The sequence below is a fragment of the Hakea prostrata genome, chromosome 3 (assembly GCF_041222555.1).
Source record: "Hakea prostrata isolate BN-2017 chromosome 3, UWA_Hpros_2, whole genome shotgun sequence".
Lineage (NCBI taxonomy): Eukaryota > Viridiplantae > Streptophyta > Magnoliopsida > Proteales > Proteaceae > Hakea > Hakea prostrata.
Window position 1 is genome coordinate 27,668,985 of NC_142602.1, and position 11,299 is coordinate 27,680,283.

At 37.3% G+C, this 11,299-nt stretch overlaps 1 pseudogene; it reads right to left on the minus strand.

The window, feature by feature from the left end:
- Nucleotides 1-374: 374 nt before the first annotated feature.
- LOC149021953 (aspartic proteinase CDR1 pseudogene) lies at nucleotides 375-1,688 on the minus strand (annotated as a pseudogene).
- Between the last annotated feature and the right edge of the window lie 9,611 nt (nucleotides 1,689-11,299).

An 11,299-nucleotide genomic window follows, 5' to 3' on the forward strand; every position in this document is an offset into this window, starting at 1 on the left:
TCTAAAGTCTCACTCAGTGAAAACCGATGCTCCATCCTTCGAAAGTCTCACTCGGTGAAAACCGATGCTCCATCCTTCGGAAGTCTCACTCGGTAAAAACCGATGCTTCATCTAAGGGTCTTAATCGGTATCACCCGAAGCCCCGCTTGAGTTGTCCTTCCCAAGTATTGCGTTCGGCCCAATCCTTCCGGAGAAGACCAAACATTTTCCCGTATTTATTTCTGGGTTAACTTTCCCAAGAAATTATAACGTTCCTTCGTATTTATTGCACATGGTAAAATCTACGATGACAACTTAATTGTTTCATTCGGTAAAATCTCCGGGAAGCAACTACACTAATATTATTTAGTAGAGAAACATAAGGATCTTCTTAATCATAAAATCTCCTGTTGTTTGGTGCAATCAGTTGGCTTGAAGGAGACCTTTCCACCTTCAATATCATAGCCAACCAAGAAGTTCACCTGAGCTATGTTACCAAATACGGCCAGACTACCACCACTAGGGGCTACCGCAAAACATACTATATCATCAGAAACCCTAAGAAATGTATTCACTGGGAACAACTTCACATCAGCACCAGCAAAATGTGCAGTGATTGGAACACCAATATCCTTTTTAGTTTCATAGCATAACTTGAGCGGGCCATCAACCGGAGTAAGATCAATGGCATCCTTCACAGCAGCTTCAATCTCATCATAGAACTCTGTTGGTAACAGTGTTAATGTTGTTCCAGAATCTATTAGTATGTTAACCTCTCCATTCCCTTCTTTGTTCCGCCTCTTCACAGTTGCGTTCGATGAGATCTTCTTGTCTCCAACGCTAAGACCTTCAAGGGTGACGAAATAGAATGCGGAAACCGACTTTGGCACTAATGGGGTTGAAACCACATTTTCTCCAGAAACCTCAGCTTTAGAACCAAAACTCAACTTACTTGTAGCATTTTCAGCTGAATTTGGCACCAAACAGTAGGAGAACTTGCCTTTAATTGATGAACCCAGTTGGGAGATCAATGAGAGAGCACCACGTCCAAGGCCTACCAGACCTGCAGCTTTTTCACCAAAGGTGCCATTGTTGTTATGTCCACAACCAAATGCCTTCTCTGGTAAGGAGACATACTTGCCAGAACTGGAACCCATAGTGAATGTTTCTGTGGCAAGATTGCCCATAGTGAAGGATTGATCACCATATTGATAAAAATATTTACAAGAACCCCGATGACAGTATCCTCCGTCTAGCTTTGGACAGAAACTTGAGTTACATGAAAGGTCCTTATAAGTTGAGGAACTCTTAGGATCAAATAAAGGGGCTGTTTGGTTGTAACACCCTTTACAAGGCTTGCATTGTGTCCATATAAGATCACTTCCAGTATCAGCTATGGCCATAATCTCCACTGGTGGAGTTCCAATGGAGATATTCATAAGATACGGACCATCGTCTGCAATCACAGTAGATGAAACTTCTTTTCGGCCAAGCCGTTCAAAATTATCAAGACGGGCTGCTGAGCGATGGAAAGCCTTCTGCAATCTCTGAAAAGGACTGTCTGAAGGATTGTAATATGGGGATTGCAATGAGTCACGATGGATGAGATCAATACTGAAACCATCACCACCATTTCTGGCATTGATGAGGGAGAGGCTAGAAAGACAGAAGAGCAAGAAGTATGAAACTAAGTTGAGAAAGGTTGCCATGGTTGAAGGTAGAGAAAGAGATGAGAATGCGTTAGATCCGTGGGTGCTGAATCTAAAGATGGAGAATGGAAGGAGAAGCGGAACCATGCATGGAAGGTGAAGAGTGATATTGGGTGATCATTTATTAAAAGTTTTCGGGATTTTATAGTTTTCCTCAATTGCTCGGTTATTTGGTTTATTTCCAAAAAATATTTAATTAAAATTAAAAAAAAAATCCATAAATGAGGGAATTGAATCCTATGTATCTAGTTATATGTAGTATTTGCTACCGACAGCCATTGGATTGGTATCATTAACCAAATAGACGAAATATATAAATATGGTTACGCCCAGATTGCCTGCCTGTCAAGGGACAGGTAGGTGCTTCGTTGGCTATTTTCTACCACATAATAGGGATATAGGTTCACGTGAGACCCACTAAGGTCCTGTGTCCGTTTCAGTTTGTTAGCATTTAGAGGTAGACCTCACCCCTCACTTCTTCTGTGCGGTTGAAAAACATTTATCTATTCCCCTAAGGGGAGGTGATCTAGACCTTATATAAACAAAACAATAATTTGTTTCACATTAGATTTCGAGTTCACATCCTCTACCCACAAGAGTAGAGGATTGTGCTCCTTTCACATTACTCCAACTTGCCCAAGTCTTAAATATCTATTTGTGCCATTGGATGGATACATTCACATACTGATACCACTCGATCTAATATGATTAACTATAGATAACACTGTGCAAGATGCACGGCCATGCATTATATCTTTTACCTTACGAATGTACTCTTCTCTGTCACCATGTAAGAGTCCCTAATGTTGTTTAATTAGGTCCTTTCGTTTGCTCGTAACTGTTAATCAAAAGAATGCAACTGAGTTCAGTATGTTTTGCTTTGCTTTCATGAGATGACAATAAATTGATAGCCAAATCAGTTCTAGAATTCAAATCAAAATCGAGGTGGAACCTACACGGGTTCGGTTTGATTATGGTTCTAATTCAGTTTAAATTTTGTTTTTTTTGGGGTTGTTGCAACCAAATTTGACCCTTCGAGTAGATTGCAACAAAGCCTTGTAAGTTCTGTTTAAAATTTGTTTCAAGAAACAAACAGTAAGTGTAGGCCAACTTGAGTGAACGGGCAACTACCTCCGACAAGTAAGATTAAAAAAAACAACACCTCCCAAGATTTGGGTTTTAAGAACTCCAAGTTAAGTAGCCAAAGAGCAATATGAAGTAAATGAGCATTACTTTTAAGTGAAGTAGGTGAGCTAGTAGAAGACTCAATGGCTTTATTAAACAGGTTTAGACCAATTTTTTTCTTTCATATTTCTTGCACTTGTATGGTGATGCCCACCTATTAGCAAAGGGGCCTTGCCTTTTAGAATTTCAAAAACTTGGTGGCTTTTTCTGTCTTTTATGATTCAAGTTTTCCAACCAAGGCTTCTCTCTCAGTGTTCATTTTAATAAAATTTAATTATCATTGCCCAAAAAAATAGGTAAGGGGTATTTATAGTGTAACTTGACCATTGAGAGTAGTCAGATGATCCAACTGGCATGGATCTTCTCTCAGCTTGACATGTCAACCCTTGTAGGCATAAGTTTCGAGTAGACACAACGGGCCTTGTAACGTGTAGTAAACAATTGATGGGTATGCTGCTTGCACTGATATGGTGTCAATCAAAGTATTCTATGCCTGGAACGAGCTTGGGAATACCTTAGATGATTGGCTTTTTCTCAAGCTTTATCCTTGTGTACAAGCACCTGGGATATATAGAGATGTGTTGAAGTCTAGGTCATTGGGAGAGATGCACGAGTGATTTGATTGCATTTTACAGAGCATCGACCTTCTTTGTAGTTCAATTGTTATTCCGAGGTCTAGGGTCAAGCCCTCCAAACTACTCTAGGTATGTCTAGTTGGAAGTTATGGACTTGATCAGGCCACCGATTGAGGATTGATCGAGGGTACTTTGTGCAAATTAGCACAACAGGGGGAAACATTTTAAATAGACTAAGCCTATCAAATAAGGGCGCTTTGTTGAGTTGGTTTTGGTCCCCTTGAGGGTAGTGTCTTCACTTCCAACATCATACAATAATAGGGAAAGGTGGGGTGAGGGAAAGAGATGTCACCTTGTTTGCTTTTAGAGGTGGGAAACCTATCTTCTTCTTCTTCTTCTTCTTCTTCTTCTTCTTTTTTTTTTTTTTTGGGGGGGGGGGGGGGCGGGGGTGTTCATTGGATCTCTCTCTAATTATATGATGGAAAGTGTGGAGAATTCTGAGAGGTGATTCCAATTCTATTTTGTCACTCACTCATGTTCTAATGCGTGAGTCTCATTCATGGGGATGGACCTATCAAAAGAATAGAATTGATGCTAAAATAAATATTGAGTTTGGATCCTCTACCCTCGTATTGTGCTATCCTCGCACTTCATCATCACACATTTAGGAGGAGGCCTACCTCTGAGTACTAACAAAATAAACTATAAATGAATCCTCTCCTAAATATGTGGTGGAGATGTATAAGGGGAGCACAATCTTCTACCTTGTAGGTAGATGACCCTAACTCATAAAAATTCACCTAATTTGATAGTTTGGAACCTTGCAAGGTCTTTGGAAAGCTTCATCAAAGGGTTAGCAAGAAAAAAAGAGAGTTCTTTTGTTGGGTTTGCATGGAGAATGCTACAATGATCAATTAGTGAAGAATTTAGCAAGAAAAAAAAGGAACACTTCTACTTATATCAAAATATGGAAGATACTTGAAAATATGGTGAAGTAAATGAGCAAATGAATATCTCAATGCCATCAAAGGGTTGTTCAGTTGGTAATGATCAATACCTCTTAGTGAAGATACCATGGGTTTGGTTCTCTCTGGTGATAGATATAATAGTCCCTACCCCAAATAAAAGTCCACTAGTCCTTAAAAAGGCCAGAGAGAAAGGGGAAAAAAAAAAAGTATTTCACATTTATCAATTATTTTCTCCCATTTTCAATTTTGGGTAGTAGTTTCCTTCTTACTTATGTGTATAATGAATTACTTATATTATTTGCTTGACTTAGAAACAAGGTATAATTATTGTTGCCCCTTGTACTTTGATTTTATTACTACTATATCCCCTGTACGTTTTAAAATTACTAATCCAACCTTTAACTTTGTTTACAGCTACTAATGCCCCAACCGTTAAGCTCCGTTAGTTTACTAATGATGTGGCATCTATATATTTTTTCAAAAATCCAAACATAACCCTGTAGTTATCTCTTTACTTATTTACCCTTTTGTCAAGTTATAATACTACCCTTAATTAAATATAGAAAAAAATTAACCTAAAATCCATTTTTTTCTCAAAAAAGAAACTCCCAAATAAAGGAAAGACTTGATTTTTCTTCTCTAAAGTGAAACCATCTAATAAAAGGAAAGAAATGAATTTTATTTTCTAAAGAGAAACCACTAAATAAAAGAATGATGTGATTAAATAAAAAAGAAGAATTTTTTAGGACAACAATTCCATTAAAGATGAACCCTACCTAAAAATCTATATAATTTTTATTTTTTAGTGCAACACTAAGACCTTCATTAACAAGTATCACGCTGTAGCAGAGATCATTGTTGTTTTGTTCTTTTGTGTAAATTTCACGAATTACAACACACACACATAGATATTCATTTCTTTTCTCCCAAATCATTGCTCCTATTGTTAAAACTTAAATTTAAATGGTGAAATAGTTCTTCTTTACCATTATGCATATTTTGATGGAGTTAAGGACGAAGAAGCAAGATCTCAAGAGGTAATTTATTATTTACAAACTTTTTGAATCGGATCTTTATCACATTTTAAATGGAGACGACTAGTACTTTTTCAAATTCAAAATTGATTCTAAAATATAAGTTTTTAAGGCTATAATTGGCATTCAATATAATTTGTATAAATGAGGGTAGTGTCATCTTTTAACTTCTTAATTTTAATGTAGTGCAAAATAGACATAACATTTTCAATGTTAACGGTCACTTAACATTGTTAAAAGTAAGGGGGACAATAATAATTTCATAAAAAAATGAGGTTTAATTTGTAATAAAATGAAAGTATAGGAGGCAATAGTAACTATACGAAGAACCAATTTTGAATGCAAAACATAAACAATGGTATTGCAATTTGTTTGTCAAATATTTGCTTGTCCAAGACTCTACAAGTTGTTCAATTGATCAACTTAATAAACCAATTCTTTTTGGTGAAAACAATTTTTTAGCAGTCTTCCCTAAGAACAACGTTTAGAATCGTCTTTAGATGTTTTCATCAAGCAATGGTGATCTGAGCACAATTTTGTTGAACTTTTAAAAATGGTTGTTGAACAAATTGGCGTTTGGTAATTTATGTTCTTAAAAACAATTTCTATGATAAAAAAAAGGCCATTAATACATCTATAAAATAAGCCGTTTTTTTTTTTTTTTTTGAAATTTAATATACTTAATCATGTATAATTTTTAAAATACACGAGTTGGTTTAATACCTTTTTAGTAAATACATAGTAATAATATAGTATTGTGAATTGTTTTAACTATTTCATGTTTAGAATCAATGTTAGGTTTGAGAAGTAGGCTCGACTTAGCCCCACTCAACATGTTCAGAGCCAAATTATAATATTTAGGGTCAAGGTTGGGGTCCAAATTTTAAAGAACTGGCCCAAAGCAACATTTTTCAATTCTACTAGTAACAAATTAGTAACTATTCTACATTGATAATGTTTACTATCTATTGAAGTTGGGATCATACTGGAGTAAAGGATCAACAACTTTGGTGGAGCGAAAATCTTGGATTTTTGCTATTTCAGGTTCTCAACTTCCATTTCCCTTTTTAATTCCACTCTAGGAATATGATCCATATGAAACATGGCTATTGGAATCCAACTATCACTCGTAAATCGTAAAAAATCTCTACAAATAACATAAATCTAAATCCTTTACTCACATGGAGAGAAAATTCTCGAAAAGTTTAAATACAAGACCTACTTGGTTTTACTATCTCTTCATATGGGTGGAGGGTCTAGAGTCTATAAGAGACTGCAACCATTGTGCTAGAAGCATATCCACAAGACATATCTCATGATTAAGTAGAGTCCACAAGTATTGCATTTTCAATAGAAGCTCTGCTAGAATTCTCTTCAAGCTTGAATGGCTTCTCTTGGTCTAAACTTTTCTTTTCAGGTTCTCCTTATACCTGGTCTAAACATCAGAGCCCCACCCCTCCCAAAAAAAAAATTACATCAGGAAGTTTGGACAAAGTTTTTCTAGATCCAGAATTCTAATAATTTTTTCCTAATGCTAAACTTATTATGTGAAATTCCCTATGATCCTAACTCGGAAATCCATATTATAGGTCTGAGAACTCTGAGCGCGAGTAGAAGACATGTGTGGGCCATCCAAATAGAGACCATTGGGTTAGAACTTAAACTAATGGAAGTGGATGGTGATGATGATGAAGCTAGAGAGTTGTTAAGTCAGAAGAGGATCTCACTAGAAAGCTGACGGATATGGAAAGTGGACCAAGCGTTCATTGACGACACTTTTGGAAGGTCTCAGATATCAAGTAAGACCCCCCAAGTGTGGGTTAGTGTTGAAGAAGAGCCAATGGATGAACCACCCTCGAAACTGCTCCTGGAGAAATTCTAGGAGTATGGGTCTCCCAGGGCGACCCATATTGGTTACTGTGGATGAAAAATGGAAGTTTTGGTATTTTGGCATTTCAGACCCCCTATTTAATGATTTCTTCGACTTAAAATGTGTTATTTCACTCCTAAGACATTAGAGAATATCAGAGAATGTCAAAGAGTATGTTGCAAAGAGAGAGAATATTGCGGAGATCGTTCTGAGAGCTTTCTATGCGCCAAGGTTTTTGAGGTTAGTTCACTTCTCCTTTTGCCTAGTTTATCTCCGTTTGATTCTTCGCCGTTAGTGGATCCTTGTGGAGAGATCCTTAATTCAAAGAGACCTAAACCCTATCTTTATTATTGCTTTAGAGTGATTCCCCAATTACTCTATTCTATCTTTTTCTTTTAGGACAGATTTCAGAAAAGACTTATTTGTGATTTGTTAGGTTTTCGATTTGATTTTAGTTTGTGAATGCTTGCTGTTGATAGATCTTGTTGTTAGGTAATCTTAGAACTTCGCTTTCGTTTTGGAAGAAGAACCCAATCCTGAAGTCGTTTGAGTGTTGGATCAGATTTTGTTCGTAGACCCATGTTGATAGACCCATGGGGGGTGGGTACTGTTCAAGTGACCATACCCCCCTGGGTCAATTGATCAAGGCCTCCCCAAGAGACCCATACTGTTACTATTTAAGAGACCTATACCTGACAGTATTGGTCTTTGTTTCAATTTTTGACCTAGGACTTCTAGGGCTGTTTCTAACTTTTAGCTCCATTTAAATAGGATTATTTAGGACATGTTAGACCACCTTTTGATTCCTTTGAAGAAGTTCAACTTGCTTGCAAGTTGAGGACATTAATATATTTGTGCTTATCTTTAATTCATAGTTTGATGTTAGACTTGTATATTGAACTATATGCTACTGTTTAGAGACTTTTATGTTCATTTAATGATCTAAAATTGTAGAATCATGTTTGCTTACTGATGTTTGTTTACTGAATTATAAGTGTTATTGTTTGATTAGAATAAGAGTGGACTTGATCTGGGGTTGTGGATTAACCATTACCCTAGGAGCATTAGAAGGAACATATAGAATATGTGACAAGGTTAGGTACATCATCACTGATGCCTCCAGCACTATCATGATTATTGGATGACATACCTAGGAAGTCTAGAATTGTATGGCTAGGTTCCCTGCGTACTTTTACCCTTTCGGTAGGGGAATTGAAGCCGGATGACCCGTGACGATGGTGAGGTGACTCTGTTTCATCCAACAGCGGTAACCAGTTCGTGCGGAGACTCAGTGGTCCACTATTGTTCATGTAATGGTAGGTCTGGGCTCATGGACGTCCAAGGATCGGACCGGGTGTCGTGAGGAGTCATGAGAGCATTCTGCCCCAACAATATGTGGATGACCATAGGGTTAGGGAGTGGAGTCCAACGGCGGTAGCCAGTCCGTGAGGATTCTCATTCCTAGCTTGCGATGTATATGGAACTGAGTTGGTTGGTGCCATAGGGGAAGTATCTAGAATTCATGTAGTGTGTTAACAGTATGATTTGCATTGGATTAGAAACCCCGACATGCGCCAGTACTCATTGCTAGTGGTCGTGGTAAGAGAGTGTTGACTTAATCCCCAACCATGGATGCCTGGTGTGGACTTTACCCCTTTACCCAGGATCCCAACAGAGGTAGCTAGTCCGTGAGGGATCAGAGTGACTAGACCTACCCAGAGGAGGGCTGGTGTTATATCTTAAAGCATCTCAGCCGTCTAGAGACTTGCATAGTTAGATCTTAGTAGCATTCATACTATTGCATATCATTCACGTCATATATGCGTTGCTGATTGTGTTGACATATGGACGAGAAATGTGTTATCTTTACTGAGTTCGTCAGAATTCATTCCTTTTCCTTGTATATATTATATAATTTGTACAGATGGTTGCACAACGACGGAAGTTGGAGTGGATCCTTATGAAAGACCCCTCCCGTATGAAGAAGATGTGGCACCGTCAGTGGGAGATGGATATAGCTTGTGCGGGAGCTCCTGCGGATGCATGGAGTGTGCTTATAGCACCCATTGATGGATGGAGGAGATAGATTGTCCGTCATTTTTTTGATCGTATAGAGAAGAACTGGAGACCGCCTTTCCTTGCTAAGCATGAATTTCAGTTTTTAGCTTTAGAGAAAGAAACTGGAAAGAAGATAATTTAGTTTATTTTTGTTTGCTTCCGCTGAACTCATTATTCTTTTTGAACATTGATTCTTTCCTTTATCATTTTATTGGAGTATTTGGACTCTTGTAATCCTTTTATTAATTATTTAACTTGTTCTTGCTCTTGATTTATCTATACTTGCATCTATTATTATTGATGGGTAAGACCGTGGATCCTGTGATGGATTGCACCCACGGGTTGTTGGGCGGGTAATCGAGACCGACGGGTGGGATGTGACACTCAAGCTCTGAAATTAAAGAAATCACTTGTTTTTCCTTTCACCCTTATTCTACCCTTGAAGAACATACCAAGGTGTTAATCAAGCTTGAGGTGATTGAAGGGTTTTGTTGGAAGGTCATTGGTGGTGCATATTACTAGTGTAAGGGTGCTCTTGCCCTATAACAAAGAGTGTAAGGGTTTGATTCTCTACCTATCATATTCAGAGATAATCACTAGTGAAATTTTTTCTCAATGCCAAGAGAGGAGTAGACATAGACTTGTAAAGTCGAGCCACTATAAAATCCTTGTGTTGTGGATTGTGTGTTTGCAAATTTGTTTAAGTTCAATTTATTTTTGCTCAATTATATTTAAATTTGCATACTTACCTTGTTTTTGCAATTAAGCCAAATAATTGGGTAAATCCACTAGTTGTAACCTATTCACCCCCATCTATGTTGCCTTAACATTTGGTTTGTTGGCTTTAGGGGGTTTAGGTAGGAGTATCTTTTCTTGATAGTTACAGAAGCATTTTCAAGACTCTTTGTGGAATATAGACAATGTAATTGCTTTAATGGTACCAAGATTTCCTATTCTTCTCTTGAAATTTCTCATTTGTTTTTCACTGATGATTCCTTTGTATTTTGTTAGACATCTAAGGATGATGTATTGACCATTAAATTTCTAATTGAGCTTTTTTTAGACTTCATAGGACAAGTAATCAATTTGGACAAGTGTCAAGCTTACTTTAGTGGGAATGTTTCGAATTTTGATAAAAGAATGTGTCTTGATCTGTTAGGGGATAAAGAAATGAGCAAGAATTCTTTGTACTTGGGAACCCCTCTATTTCACTCTAGGGATAAATCAAAGGATTTGAATGTTTTGTTGGATAAAAAACATGGAATGTTGGCTTCTTGGAAAGCTAAACTTCTCTCGTTGCGGATCATAGTGTTTTTATCTAATCTTGCCATTCTATCCCTCTCAATCATTTATATATATATATATATATATATATATATATGTACACACACACACATACATACTTGACGCTCATCTCTTAAGACACTTGCTGCCTTCCCCAAAAGTTGGGAGATTTGAGGTTTAGAAGAATGAAAGATTTTAATAATGCCTTACTGTTAATGCAAGGATTAAGATTTCTCACCAACCCTGACTCTCTTTGGGTGAAGAGTCTTAAAATTAAGTATTTTCTTGAATCATCTGTGTTTGTTCCAATGGTTATGAGTAAGAATGGTTCAGGAAAAGATAAGTGTTTTGGTTTTCCACATCCTTAGTTTTGTGCTTCATCATGGTGGTGTCTACGAATGGCCGCCTGCCAGATCTGACAGTTGAAGGTGTCGTTTCTTATGCTACAATAGTGAGGGGGAGTTTTTTTTTTTTTTTTTTTTTTTTTTGGGGGGGGGGGGGGGGTGTCCATGGAAGGGGGTTGCTTGAGCCAATTCAAGCAGGGAAGTTTACTAGTGTGAGTATTCTACAAGATAATTATGAATCAATACAATTATTCATATTCACCTTGATCGGGCAATTTGACTTTACGAAAGCC